Genomic DNA, 14,833 nt, shown 5'->3' with positions numbered 1-14,833 from the left:
GTCAAGGTACAGGTTCCTCATGAGTACAATCAAGTGTTCGGGAATTCCCATTCTTCTCAATGTTATCCATAATTTGTCATGATCCACACAATCAAACGCCTTTGCATAATCAATAAAGCACAAGTAAACATATTTCTGGTATTATTTTCCTTGAGCCAAGATCCATCTGACAGCAGCTATGATATCCCTTGTCCATGTCCTCTTCTGAATCCAGCCTGCATCTCTGGAAGTTCTCTGGCAATATACTGTTGCAACCGTTTTTGAATTATTTTCAGTAAGATCTTACTTGCATGCAATATTAATTATATTGTTCTATAATTTCCACATTCTGTGGGATCATCTTTCTTTGTAATGAGTACAAATATGGATCTCTTCCAGTCAGTTGGCCAGGTAGCTGTCTTCCAAATCTCTTGGCATAATCAAGTGAGTGTCTCCAGTGTGGCATCTGTTTGTTAAAATATCTCAATGGGTATTCCATCAATTCCTGGAGCCTTGTTTTTTGCCAATTCCTTCATTACAGCTTCGACTTCTTCCTTCAGTACCATTGGTTCTAGATCATATGCCACCTCCTGAAATGAATGAGGATCAACCAGTTCTTTTTGGTACAGTGACTCTGTGTATTCCTGCTATCTTCCTTTGATGTTTCCTGAATCATTCAATACTTTACCCATAAAATTTCTCAATATTGCAACTTGAGGCTTAAATTATTTCTTCTATTCTTTCAGGTTGAGAAATGCTGAGCCTGTTCTTCCCTTTTGGTTTTCCAATTCCAGGTCTTTGCACATTTCATTATAATACTTGGCTTTGTCTGCTTGAGCTGCTTGCTCTTTGAAATCTTCTGTTCAGCTCTTTTATCTTGTCATTACGTCCATTGGCTTTAGCTACTCTCTGCTCAAAGGCAAGTTTCAGAGTCTCTTCTGTCATCCATTTTGGTCTTCTCTTCTTTTCTCATCTTTTTAGTGATTTCTTGCTTTCTTCATAGATAATGTTCTTGATATCCTCCCACGATTCTTCTGATTTTCAGTCGTTGGTGTTCAATGCATCAAATCTATTCTTTAGATGATCTCTAAATTCAGGAGGGATATATTCGAGATCATATTTTGGCTCTCTTGGACTTGTTTTCATTGTCTTTAACTTCAAGTTGAACTTGCATATGAGCAGTTGATGGTCTGTTCCACAATCAGCTCCTGGCCTGGTTTTGGCTGAAGAGATTGAGCTTTTCCACTGCCTCTTGCCACAGATGTAGTCAATCTTATTCCTGTGTGTTCCATCTGGTGAAGTCCATGTGTACAGCCACCGTTTGTGTTGTTGAAAAAAGGTGCTTGCAATGAACAAGTCGTTGGTCTTGCAAAATTCTACCATGCAAGTTCCAGCATTATTTCTGTCACCAAGGCCAAATTTTCCTACTACCGGTGATTCTTCTTTGTTTCCAACTTTTGCATTCCAGTCACCAGTGATAATTAACACATCTTGATTGCAAGTTGGGTCAATTTCAGACTGCAGAAATTGATAAAAATCTTCAATTTTCTCATCTTTGGCTTTGGTGGTTGGGGCATAAATTTGAATAATAGTCATATTAACGGGTCTTCCTTGTAGGCGTATGGATGTTATCCTATCACTAATAGCACTGTACTTCAGGACTTGAAACATCCTTTGTGATGATGAATGCCATGCCATTCCTCTTTAAACTGTCATTCCCAGCATAGTATATCATATGGTTGTCTGATTCAAAATGGCCAAAACCAGTCCATTTCAGCTCACTAATGAGTCGGGGCCGACTTGATGGCACATAACAACAACAACAATGCCTAGGATATCAATCTTTATGATTTCCATTTCATTTTTGACAACTTGCAATTTTCCTAGATTCATACTTTGTACATTCCATGTTCCAGTTATTAATGGATGTTTGCCACTGTTTTCCTCAATTTGACTGTTGCCACATCAGCAAATGGAGGTCTTGAAAGCTTTACCTTATCCATATAGTAAGGCTGAGTTTACTCTGATAATGCAGCTCTTTCCCAGTCCCATTTCGAGATCTTTCTAAGGTAAGTGACTCATCTTCCTCCTCTGTATTGGGCAATGTTTCTGGACTATTCATAAATATGTGCAGTATTGTATCAGACAGTGTTTCTCTGCTATTCATAAGGTTTTCCTGGCCAATTATTTGAGAAGTGGATGGCCTCTTCCTTTTTTGTAGTCTGTCTCAGTCTACAAGCTGGGCTGATACATATGCAACAACAGGTGCACCCCACTGGGTTTGAAACACCAGTGGTACAGCCTGAAGACTCACAGCAACACATTACCACAGTAGGAGAAACTGACAGACAAGTTTGTCTCCCTTAGCTGTTGGAAACCCCTCCAACCTCCCTTACCTGGATCCCTGTGGCTAACTCCTTGATCTGTTCCAGTCACCTTTGCCTTTTCTGTCCTCTCCCTGCTTCCCGCCTCGCTACCTGTTCTTAGGTCTCTCCCTATCTTACTTACTAGGTTTTTTTCTCTCATCTATGCTACTCTCCTCAATATTATCCCCTTCCATCCCCTTCTTCCATCCATTTCTGATGCTTAGAACATGGAGATATTTTTCATTCATCATTTAGATTTTCTTTCTAGTTAAGCTACCCTGGGTGAATCTCTTTCCAGCCTTACCAGTCTTGGGGCTCTTTAATTTGGCTGTCCTCTCATGTAGAACACTCCCCTTCCCACGTATACCCTGGTTTTTCACTCCTTCATTGGAAACTACACATCCATCCTGCAATCCACCTTACAAATGGCACTGCTGCTCTAAGCTTGTCTTCCCTCAGTCTTCAAAACTTCAATGATTCCACTGGCCCAAAGCAGCAAGTCTTGAAATATCTTCTGAAGTATGTGAGCTGACCATGATTCTAACATAAGATTCAAAGGAATATCTTTTTTTTTTTTTTTTAATTGTGATTTGGGTGAAATTTTATAGAGCCAATTCATTCCATACAGCAGTTCACATACAATTTGCCTCAGGATATTGACTATAATTTACCCCAATGCAACAGCTCCCCTCCCACTTCCTACCCATAGATACCTTTCCCTGTGTCCATCACTCCATGCTCTCCTGCCCCCTGAGCTGTCTATCCATGCATAAACAGCCCTTCTTTCTCCCATGATTGTTCTTTCCAAGGAGTGTATCTAGCTCAGGTAAATGTTCAACTCATATGCCTATTTTTTGTTTGTCTGGAAGCCACAAGTGTGAGTTCAATTCCAGACCTGAAGGGCAGCTAGGGGCCATAGTCTCAGTGGCTGCACCAGGATCTATCAGACCAGCAAACCTGGTTCAACTCCTCCTTTTTTTTTTCTTTTCCAAATGATTTTGAGTTTTGTTCCACATTGTTCTCCCTCTCTATTCAGGATCTCCTACATAGATCTCCCTCTGAGTGGTTGACAGTGGTAGCCAGGCACCATCTAGTTCTTCTTGTCTCATAGTCATATAGGCTGAGGATCGCATGGTGTACCAGTCACTAGGACTAATTGTTTCCATGAATCTTTGGTTTTCTTCATTCTTCTTTGCTCTGGACGAGGAGAGACCCATCGTTGCATCTAGATGGCAGTTCGCAAGCTTTTAAGATCCCAGTAGCTTTCTAGTTAAGTAGGAGGTGGAACAATGTTTTGTGTAGTATGTTATGCCAATTGAGCTTGATGTCCCTTGTAACTATGTTGCCAAGCCCACAGGTTCAACCACTTGCTCCCGGGTGGGTAGCTGGCTGTGCCCAAGAAGTGACACAGCTCTACTATACACCTGGGAATTCTTACAGATCATACAAAAACATTTATAGGACCATTGTCTGCCAACCCTATACCTGGTCTTAGGTACATTCCCTGCTTCATAGACATACCTATAGTTCAGCCTGTCTACCCATCTATCCACCCATATACCCATGTTTGCCTTCACTGACAGCGCAGTATTTTATATGCAAAAGGGTTCATCTTTGTTGTCTGTACCTCCCATGTTCCTCTCTACATCTTCCTCTTCCTCAATGCCACCATGTTGATGATGCACATTTAGTACATTGCCCTTCTTTTTTGCCTCTTCATATTTCTTGAATCTTCTTGGACCCTCCTATGATCTATGGATGCACTGATGAGCAAATAGTCATATTTGGTGTCCTCATGGTTTTTATCAGAATACTGAGACCTAGAACATGAACAGCAGTGTGAGATAGTAGGAACCACATATATCAAGACTCCATCACTGGAAAGTGAAGGACACATTCAAGCGACAAAAGGAATGTGGGATGGTTTGAGGAAGAACAGTCTTCTCAAAGGATGACCTTTGAATCATTATGCAAGATCACCTGGAATGTTTGTTAGAAATATAGATCCCTGAACCTCACTATCATCTAGTAACTCACCGTCTTTGAGTCTAGAACTCTGGAAGGCTGACTAGGCTGGAATTTTCACTCTTTCCTAAGCAAATGCCTTTTTGCAACACAAATCTGCAGTTCTTCCTATCAAAATTTAGAGCATCCTTCTCTGTTCTTTGAATCTTGGCTGGCCTTGTGACTCACTTTGGCTGACAGAATGAGGTGGAAGTGTTCTTCCAGATATGAAGCTAGGAGTCAAGAAATATTGAGTGCTTTTACCCTCTCCCTTGAAACCATACTGTCACCACATAAATAAGAGCAGACTAGCCTGCTAGAGAATAAGTGACCACAAGGAGGAGCCTAGTTGTCTCATCTGAGGTTATCCTAGACCAGCCCATAGCAAGCTAGCCCTTAAATATGCAAACAAGTCTAGCAGATCTGCCTACCTTAACTATAGCTGACAACAGATACATGAATAAATCTAGAGGAGACAAGTGACTTAAAACAATAATCATTTTGAGTAATAATAATTGATATGTATTAACCCACTGACATTTGGATGGTTTGCTTGCAGCAACAGCAAACTGATACATGAGCCAAGAATTTGGACAAGGATTTTGAGAGCAAGATAAACAGATGTCAGATCCAGTAGGACTTTATAGGGTACGATGAGGATTTGATCCCTTACGCTAAGGACTATGTGAAACTATTGAACATTTTTGAGTATGGAAGTGACACATCAAGTTGATGTTATATAAAGATAATTTATCTACTCTATGAAGGATGAAAGACAGGGGCAGGCACATAGAATGAATAGAGATAGACTGAATTCAACTTGTGTAAATTTAGTTTAAGGAGCTCTGGTGGTGTAGTGCCTAAAGAATTTGACTGTTATCCTTAAGGTTGGCAGTTCAAAGCACCAACTGCTCCATGGAAGGAAAAACAAAACAAAACAAAACAAAAAAACAAACTCACTGCCATCAAATCGATTTGACTCATAGTGATCCTTCCTTTGGTTTCCGAGACAGTATCTCTACAGAAGTAGATTACCCAATCTTCCTTCCAAGGAGTGGCTGGTAGGGTTGAACCATCAACCTCCTGGGTCAAATACCTTAGGCACTTTCCCACCAGAAGATGGGACAATCTATTTCCATAAAGATTTACCACCTTGGAGACCCCATTGGGGATAGCTATGAGTTGGAATCTACTAGATGGCAGTGAGTTTGGTTTGGTTTTGGAAGTTTAGTTTACTTTTTATAGTTTAAATATGTACACTGAGACATGATTATGCATTAAGCAATGAGATTACAAGGAACATTCATATTCTCTCCTCTTGTCTGGTGGAAGACAGAATGGTAGTATGTATTTTTAGGAGTACCATAATAGAGGTATATAACAGAGCCTGCTTCCATAAAGACTTACAACTTTGTAAAACCAATGGGGGTCATTATAAGTCAGGTTTGACTCAATGGCAGTGAGTTTGATTTTTTTTTTTATTTGAAGTGTAAAGTATGAAGCAAGAAAGGTAAGCAGAGGGTAGGTTACAGAGAGTCTTCTTTGTACATATTGAGGCTATAAATCCATTGCCTTTGAGTCAATTCTGACTCATAGCCATCCAATGAGGCTATAGGCAGGCAAAAAACCAATAAGAGCTGAGTGAAAGAAGTCCCTGATGCCTGAGACACTGGTTGACTGGTGAAGAGAAGATAATCTGTTGAGAATGACAGTGTCCTGCTCTGGGAGCCCTTAGTGCAATGTCACTGTGGTCATCTGCTTTACACAGCAGAGACAGAGCTAACTGCTATGTAGGAGGATGGGACACAGGAAGGAGAAATCACCAATAGCCAGAAAGCTTACTTAGTTTACAAACTTTGACCCTAGGTTCTCAGAGAAGTCACAGTGCCTAGCTGCTCCCGCTGTCTTCTGGAAACTTGTCAGTGGAGGCAAGAAGAGGACATTTTTTGCTGCAGCACTCCCTTCTCTCTGGAGCTGTTTGGCATACTGTGCTGTCAGTCTCCAGTTGTCTATCTAGACAGAGCACAGATTGGACCTGTGAGGTACTGAACACTGTGATCCATGCCCACTCACTATTGGCCAACTGGAAGATAAACATCTTAAGAGAACAGAATCTGGGCTGTCCCCCCATTTTCTGTTTGCACTCAGGTGCTCTCCACAAACCATGGACGGTCTCTGCCCACTGTACTGCCACATTTCCAAATCTACACTGAGTCTGGGCATGCTTAGAGGAACCTCCTTCTTATGCTCCTACTGATATTCCCCAGGCACCAGAACAAACACCATTTGAGAGGCATAGATTCCTGTGGGATCCTCAGAACCTCCATTACGAATAGCAAGCATTTCCAAAGATTAAATGTCTACATGTGTCAGTCACCCATCCACCCCCTCACCCACTGCCATTGAGTCCGTTCCAACACATAATGACTCTGTAGGACAAAGTAGAACATTCCCATAGGATTTCCAAGGCTGTAAATCTTTATGGAAGCAGAGTCCCCCATCTTTCTCCTGTGGAGTGGCTGGTGGATTTGAACTGCCAACGTTCTGGTTAGCAACTAAATGCTTTCACCACTATGCCTCCAGAGCTACCTTTGTCACATAACTTCATAGAAGCCTGCAAAAAGGAGGCATTATTAATCCTACTATAAAGGGTTAATTAGAAAAGCATGCCTTTCAGAAGTGAAGTAACTTGCCAAGGATCACACAGCTAGAGAAGTGGTAGAGCCAAAGTTAAAACCTGGGTATTTAAAACTCTATACTTCACGTTCCATCATTCAAACTATATTCACTCTGCTGTCCAATCTTCTTATTTGTAGATGGGGACAAAAGCATGAAAGAAAAAGTGATTTGCTAAGACATATGGCAAAGCTTAGATATATAAACTGAGACTCCAGACTCCATTTCCTTTTTCTTCAGGGCACTTTTATGTTTTCTTTGGTACAATCCCAACCCAATGCTCCAGTTTTTCTTCATTGGGCCTAGGAAGCATGACATTTACTGGAAATTCCAGACATCTGCAAACAGCTGGATCTGACTACTTTCAGAATTGACAGTATCAAGTTCTACAGATAGTCAACAGGCATGTAGGTTGTTCTAACAGAGAGCTGGTGTGAGACGGGGGTACAGCATGGAAGCCTGTGACTTCACATCAGACGATCACAACCAGAAGAATTCTGATTGGATTTAGCATCCTGAGGTTTACTTGCATAAGTAGAGCCACTCATTTGTCTTCCTTACCCTCCCCTATTGAATCTTCTGATGATCGCTAGCTAGAGGTCTCTCAGAAATAAAAGGAAAGAAGAAAGTTCTCGTCCCTATACACTGAACAACTACACAGCTTCCAGCCTCTTGAATCTATAATAAAGTGATTGTTTTCTAGCATGTCAGAATAAATGAAAGCAAGGATCCAGTTTCTAGTTCTACCTAGATCATGAGAGTTTCTTTACTTTTTCCATAACTATTGACCCTGTATCCTTCTGTAAAAGTACTCAACTCACTTTAATTAACTCATATTCGGTCACTTTCATCTTATTCGCAGCATTATGGTTCCATGTAATGAGAATTGTGCACTGTAGAAGGTACCTCTGACTGTATCTTTGAGCACCTACCACTGAGAGGCTCATTTGCCAGAGATCATAAAATGCAGAACCAACTACTTAATTCGTGGAGTCCAGTGAAAAATAAAATTGTGAGGCCCTGTTAAAAAATTACTAAGAATTTGAAGAAACTGACAACACATCATAACCTCATCTAAGACCCATCTAAGATTCCTCACACTTGAAGCCAGCACTGAGTAGGGCAGGAGGGATGTAGTAGAGATGAAGAGGGAGAAGTTGGAGCTGAAATCACGTCAGCTGAGCATTACCATCTCCAGCTATGAAATAGGTGATAGCCCCTATCTTGTCAAATGTACACTATTAATGTACACAGAAGGCTGAGAAGTGTTGGATATTCATGAAAAGGAAGTTTCTTTATATAAGAGAGAATCTACTTCAAATCTCCCATTTTTCAGAGCAGGAACCTGAAGCCTAGAAAAGAAAAATGGCTTGACAATGTTTACCCAGGTAATTCAATTTTGATGGAGCTGTGATGGGGACTCAGGTCTCCTTTTCACTAAACCATGCTCCTTCTCATCACTCCAACTGCCTTGGATACTTTTTGCTTGACTAATGAGGCAGATGGTTTAGAGACTGAATCAACAATCTGTAAGATTGGGCTCTACTTCCTGCCCAGTTGCTGTGTTCCATGACTGAATAATACTGAAGTGAATGTTATCCTTCATCACAGGATGCTTGGGGTGGGGGAATATCTTTCTCAAATGACTTCTCACATGGTTCATGATGAAGTGACATTCTCTGTACACAGTCACTGCAGTCACCAGATGGCTGCTTTGGGCATTGAAAAATGATGGACCTCATAGTATTATTATTCAAAAGCTACACCACAGATAAAGATAAGGTCCACTAGGTTCTTTAATATTGAGATACATCTGACCACAAACTACCAGTGTGTAACAATAACATCACAAAAATGCCCGTGGACCTAAGCTTTTAGAAATTATAAAACACTGTCATTCATATTTCATCACTCTGACATTAGACAAAAGGCAAAGTAAATGTGATTTTATTGCAGTTTTTCAGAAGAGATATTGATTCAGAGGGACTCGACTACCTACCCAAAGTCACATTCTCATTCATAATAGAACTGGTGTTTTCTGAAAAGGAGATTATGTTAGCCTCTGTATCTCTTGGACCTAGCTGATGATTATGAAATCAATTAATGATACGTTTGATCTCACATATTTTCGCCACTCATGTCAAAATAGAGTATATTGAAAACAAGGTGAGATTTAATATCTCTTATATCACCCTGTCTTCTCTGACACTCACCCCTAGAAACTGAAGACTAGTGAATCCCTCTGCTTTCAATCCTTAATCCTATCATTGTTCTTAAGCAACTTAGTCCAGCCTTTTGCAACCATGTGATCAGTTTGTGATCTGGTCTTATATTTTGTGCTGACTGTTTTGTCAAATTATGATTCTAGTTTCAAAGTTATAAGGAAGATTATTTCCCTGTGCATAATTTCATCCACAACCTATGAGTAAAAATACTACTTTTTTTTTACTTATGACTCTTAAATCTTCCATTTCAAACCCCAGATTTACTAACTGAAATGCAATCCCTTTTGGGGAAGTATTTCAAGACAGAATATCCCTGACCACATATAAAAAGTGTGGGGTTTATTAACTCCATCATTTATCATTCAGAAGGAAGCTAGTATAAGGCCATAAAAGATCTCAAGATTTTCCCTCTTCTCCCAAATGAATTTGGTGAGATATAGTAATGTTTTATGAGATCTAAAACTCTTTTTTCTCTAGAAAAGATCCTCACCTACAAAACACCTTGAGAAAGAACTGTGTTCTTACTATGCATATGTTTGAATTCATTTGGATAGAGCCTTAGGGGAGCTCTGTTGGTATAGTGCCTAAGGCATTTGACTGCTAACCAGAAGGGTGGAGGTTCAAACCCAGTAGCCACTCCTGGGAAGGAAGGTTGGACAGTCTACTTCCATAGTGATACACCCTCGGAAACCCAAGGAGATGTTGCTATGAGTTGGATTCTACTTGATGGCAGTAAGTTTGGCTTTGGCTTATGAAAGTCTCATTGATAGGTCCAAGTTCTTTCTCTAGCTGGATGTGGGACTACCACAAAGTCACCTGTTGTTGTTTTGTGCCATTAAGTCAATTCTAACTCATAGAGACCCCAAAGATATAGTAGAACTGCAGCAGAGGATTTCCTAGGCTGTAATCTTTACAAGAGATTGCCAAGTTTTTTCTCCTGCAGATCCACTGGTGGATTCAAGCCACAGATCTTTCAGTTAGCAGGTGAACACTGAACCATAGCACCAGCAGAGTTTCCTACAAAGTCACCTAACAGCTCTAATTTTTAGTTTCCTTATCTGTAAAATGAGAATCACAGCATTTATCTCATTTTATTGTCTTTTTAAGGTTAGGTAAAATTAAATACATAGAATCATTTAGTTAATACACAATAAATATTAAATATTAAACAAATGAAGGCAACTTTCCTCTTTGATTAATGGGTAGATAAATGAATGCAAGAATGGGTTATTCTTCTCCAAAGTGAGGCATATAACAAAGAGGCACAAGATTACATTTCAGTGAGTGGGTCTTCCTTGGATTTCTAATATGAATGTGGGTGAAAGGAAAGCAAAGTACGTAATAGCTTTGGTAGGCCACACATTTTTATTTTTGCACCAACAATTCTGTTGCTCTGCATGCTAAGTTTCTTCCTTATCATGTAGGTAGGATCTTAAGATTAAACTTTATTTTAGAAGACATGACTTCAAATAGTTTTCCTTTTTCTTTCACTGCTTCAGGAATTTCCACTCTGAATCAATGTCAAATGGTTTGGTTTTCAGTTTGAATTTGTTTGTAAAAAGTGGTGGAAGAAGTGATTCATAATTCCCATCCTGATCTTATTTAGATCATACTTAAACAGGTTTATCTATTGGGTTCTGAAGCATGGAATTACTACAGAGAAGCAAGTGCTCCACACATTGGACTGGGTCAAAAGGAAAAACATGTGCATAAGAAAGGACTCAAGCAAATGCATATTTCAAATTGTTCTTGAACCTATGCAGGCTATATAAACAGACCAAGGGAAGAATGAGATTTGTTTTAAAATTAAAAAGACAGTATGTAACAAATTTATTAGTCATAATTAGGCACAGGACATTTGAAAAAAAAAAAAAAAAAGCAAGGAAAATGTATACATTGCATTTGTTGGAGTCAGCCATTACTTAATTACAAACACAATGAGGAAAAAAAAATAATAAAATAACATTCCCAATACATCAAAACAAATCATAGATTTACAGTCATATATTGTATGCTTTTCTTAAGAAAATCTTTTCTTTAAGTTAAATATTTGTTCAAACACATGTTACACATGCTGTGTAAGAAATATAATGATTTTTTTTGCTTGGAGATCTGAGTTCTAATCCTAATTCTGAGACTGTATACACAGTCCTAAAACATCAGGAACCATCTTGAGGAAAAAAAAAAAAAACCTTCATCTGCAGTGTGAAGGAACATCTTGATTTATTTTTTCTCTCTGAAATAAATGAGATATTCTATTTAAAAATACCTGATGCAGTGCACCCAAACTAAGACATACTCAGAAAAAAGAAGGAGCCATGCACTTCTTGAAGAATTGGTCAGTGAAAAGATTATGAATAGTAGTGAAACACTATCTGATATATTACTAGAAAACTTTATGAATAGCCCTGAAACACTGTCTGAAATAACACTGAGGAGATGATCCTCAGGTCGGAAGACACTCAAAATATGACTGGTGAAGAGCTGCCTCCCCAAAGTAGAGTTGACATTAATGACATGGATAGAGCAAATATTTCGAGACCTTCATTTGCTGATGGGGCAACACTCAAAATGGAAAGAAACAGCTGCAAATATCCATTTAATAAATGGAACATGAAATGTATGAAGTATTACTCTAGGAAATTTTGAAGTTATCAAAAATGAAATGGAACACATAAAGAATGATACCCTAGGCATTAGTGAGCTGAAATGGACTGGTTTTGGCCATTTTGAATCAGACAACCATATGATCTACTGTGTCAGGAATGACAAATTGAGGAGGAATAGCGTGGCATTCATCATCACAAAAATTTTTCAAGACCTATCCTGAAGTACAGGAGCTCTGGTAGCATAGTGCTTATGGCACTTGACTGCTAACCAGAAGGCTGGTTAACAGTTCAAACCCACCAGCCACTCCTCGGAAGGAAGGTTGGGCAATCTACTTCCATAGTTATACTACCTCAGAAACCCAAGAAGGGTTGCTATGAGTCAGATCCAACCGGACAGCACATAACAACTACAACAACATCCTGAAGTACAATGCTATCAATGATAGGATAATATCCATACACCTACAAGAAATACCAGTTACTACTACCATTATTCAAATTTATGCACCAACTACCAAAACCAAAAATGAAGAAATTGAAGATTTTTACCAATTTCTGCAGTCTGAAATTGACCAAACATGAAATCAAGATGTATTGATTATTACTGCTGATTGGAATGTAAAAGTTGGGAACAAAGAAGAATCAGCAATAGTTAGCAAATATGGCCTTGGTGATAGAAATAACACCAGTCGCATGATAGAATTTTGCAAGACCAATGACTTGTTTGTTGCAAATACCTATTTTCAATAATGTAAATACTGGCTATACATGTAGATCTCACCAGATGGAATATACAGGAATCAGATTGACCACATCTTTGGAAAAAGGTGATGGAGAAGGTCAGTATCTGCAGCCAAAACAAGACCAGGAGGTGTCTGTGGAACAGACCGTCAATTCATATGCAAGTTCGAGTTGAAGTTGAAAATTAAAACTAGTCCATGAGATCTAAAATATGACCTTCATTATATACTGCCTGAATTTAGAGACCCTCTGAAGAATAGATTTGATGCACTCAACATCAATGACTGAAAACCAGATGAATTGTGCATTAACATCAAGAATATCATTCATGAAAAAAAGAAAAACTCATTAAAAAGACAGGAAAGGAAGAAAAAACAAAAATGGATTTGGAAGAGACTCTGAAACTTCTTCTTGAATGGAGACTAGCTAAAACAAATGAAAGAAATGACAAGATATAAGAGCTAAAATGATTTCGAAAAGCAGCTTGAGGAGACAAAGTCAATTATTGTAATGAAATGTGCAAAGACTTGGAGTTAGAAAAACAAAAGGGAAGAATACATTTAGCATTTCTCAAGATGAAAGAACTGAAGTAAAAATTCAGGCCTCAAGTTGTAATATTTAAAGATTCTGTGGGCAAAATATCGAATGATGAAGGAAACATCAAAAGAAGATGGATGGAATACACAGAGTCACTGCACAAAAAAGAAATGGTTGATGCTCATCTATTTCAGGAGGTAGCATATGATAAAAAACCAATGGCATTGAAGGAAGAAGTCCAAGTTGCACTGAAGGAATTAGAGAAAAACAAGACTCCAGGAATTGACAGAATTACCATTAAGATGTTTCACCAAATAGATGCAACACTGGAGGCACTTATTTGTCCATGCCAAGAAACTTGTGGATCAGGATTCTGTTGTGCTGCCTACAACTGTCTATTAGCAAACAATCCACCATTCAGCCTGGAGATCTTGGATTCATCATTTGTTAGAATCAACAGCCAGTATACTGCCTGCCAACCTTGAGCTCCTCAGCCCCTGCAGCTACAAGAGTCGGGAAAAGCCTCCAGCTTGATGTTTGATCCAAGAACTTCAGACTTGCCAGCTTCTATAAGTGTCTTTCTCCACTAGGAGAGGGAACCCATGCATGCTCAAAGCAGCAGGGTGGGAGAGAGGAAGAAAGAGGAGGAAAAGGCCCAGGAACTGGGACAGAGGAGGAGTCAGCTGCAGGGATCCAGGTGAGGAGAGGGAGAGGGAACCCAGACACACCCAAAGCATCAGGGTAGGAAAACTGGAGAGGGGAGAGGAATAAGCCCTGGGACTGGGAGAGAAGAGGAGTGAGCCACAGGGATCCAGGTGAGGAGAGGGAACTCAGGCATGCCCAAAGCAGCAGGGCTGGAGAGCAGAAGAAAGGGGAGGAAAAGGCCCAGGAACTGGGACAGGAGGAGTAGGCCACAGGGACCCATGTAAGGGTGGTAGGAGAGGTTTCCAACAGGGAGACAAACTTTTCTGTCAGTTTCTCCTACCATGGTGACGTGTTGATGTGAGTTTTGAGGCTGAGCCCCTGGTGTTTCAAACCCAGAGGGATACAAATGGTAGGTATCAGCCCAGCTTACAGACTAAGACAGACTAGGAAGAAGAAAGAGGCTGTTCACTTCTCAAAGAATTGGGCAGGGGAAACCTTATGAATAGCAAAGAAACATTGTCTGATACATTACCATTCTGCTTTATGAATAGTCCAGTTAGGTTAGAAGGCTCTCAAAATAAGACTAAGAAAGAGCTGCATAATCACAGTAAACTCATCCTTACTCATATGGATAAGGTAAAGCTTTCAAGATCTCCACTTGCTGATGTGGCACTACTCAAATTGAAAAGAAACAGCTGTAAACATCCATTAATCATTGGAACATGGAATGTACACAGTATGAATCTAGGAAAATTGGAAGTTGTCAAAAGGGAAATGGAATGCATAAAGATTGATATCCTCAGCATTAGTGAGCTGAAATGGACTGGTTTTGGTCATTTTGAATAAGACAACCATATGATCTACTATGCTGGAAATAACAGTTTGAAGAGGAATGGAGTAGCATTCATCATCACAAAGGATGTTTCAAGATCTGTCCTGAAGTACAATGCTGTCAGTGATAGGATAATATCCATACGCTTACAAGGAAAAGACGTTAATATGACTACTATTCAAATTTATGCCCCAACCACCAAAGCCAAAGATGAGAAAA

The sequence above is a fragment of the Orycteropus afer genome, unplaced genomic scaffold, assembly GCF_000298275.1.
Source record: "Orycteropus afer afer isolate SDZICR_OR568_19922 unplaced genomic scaffold, OryAfe1.0 scaffold00025, whole genome shotgun sequence".
NCBI classification, from domain to species: Eukaryota; Metazoa; Chordata; class Mammalia; order Tubulidentata; family Orycteropodidae; genus Orycteropus; species Orycteropus afer.
Note: the sequence above shows the minus strand (reverse complement) of the source record.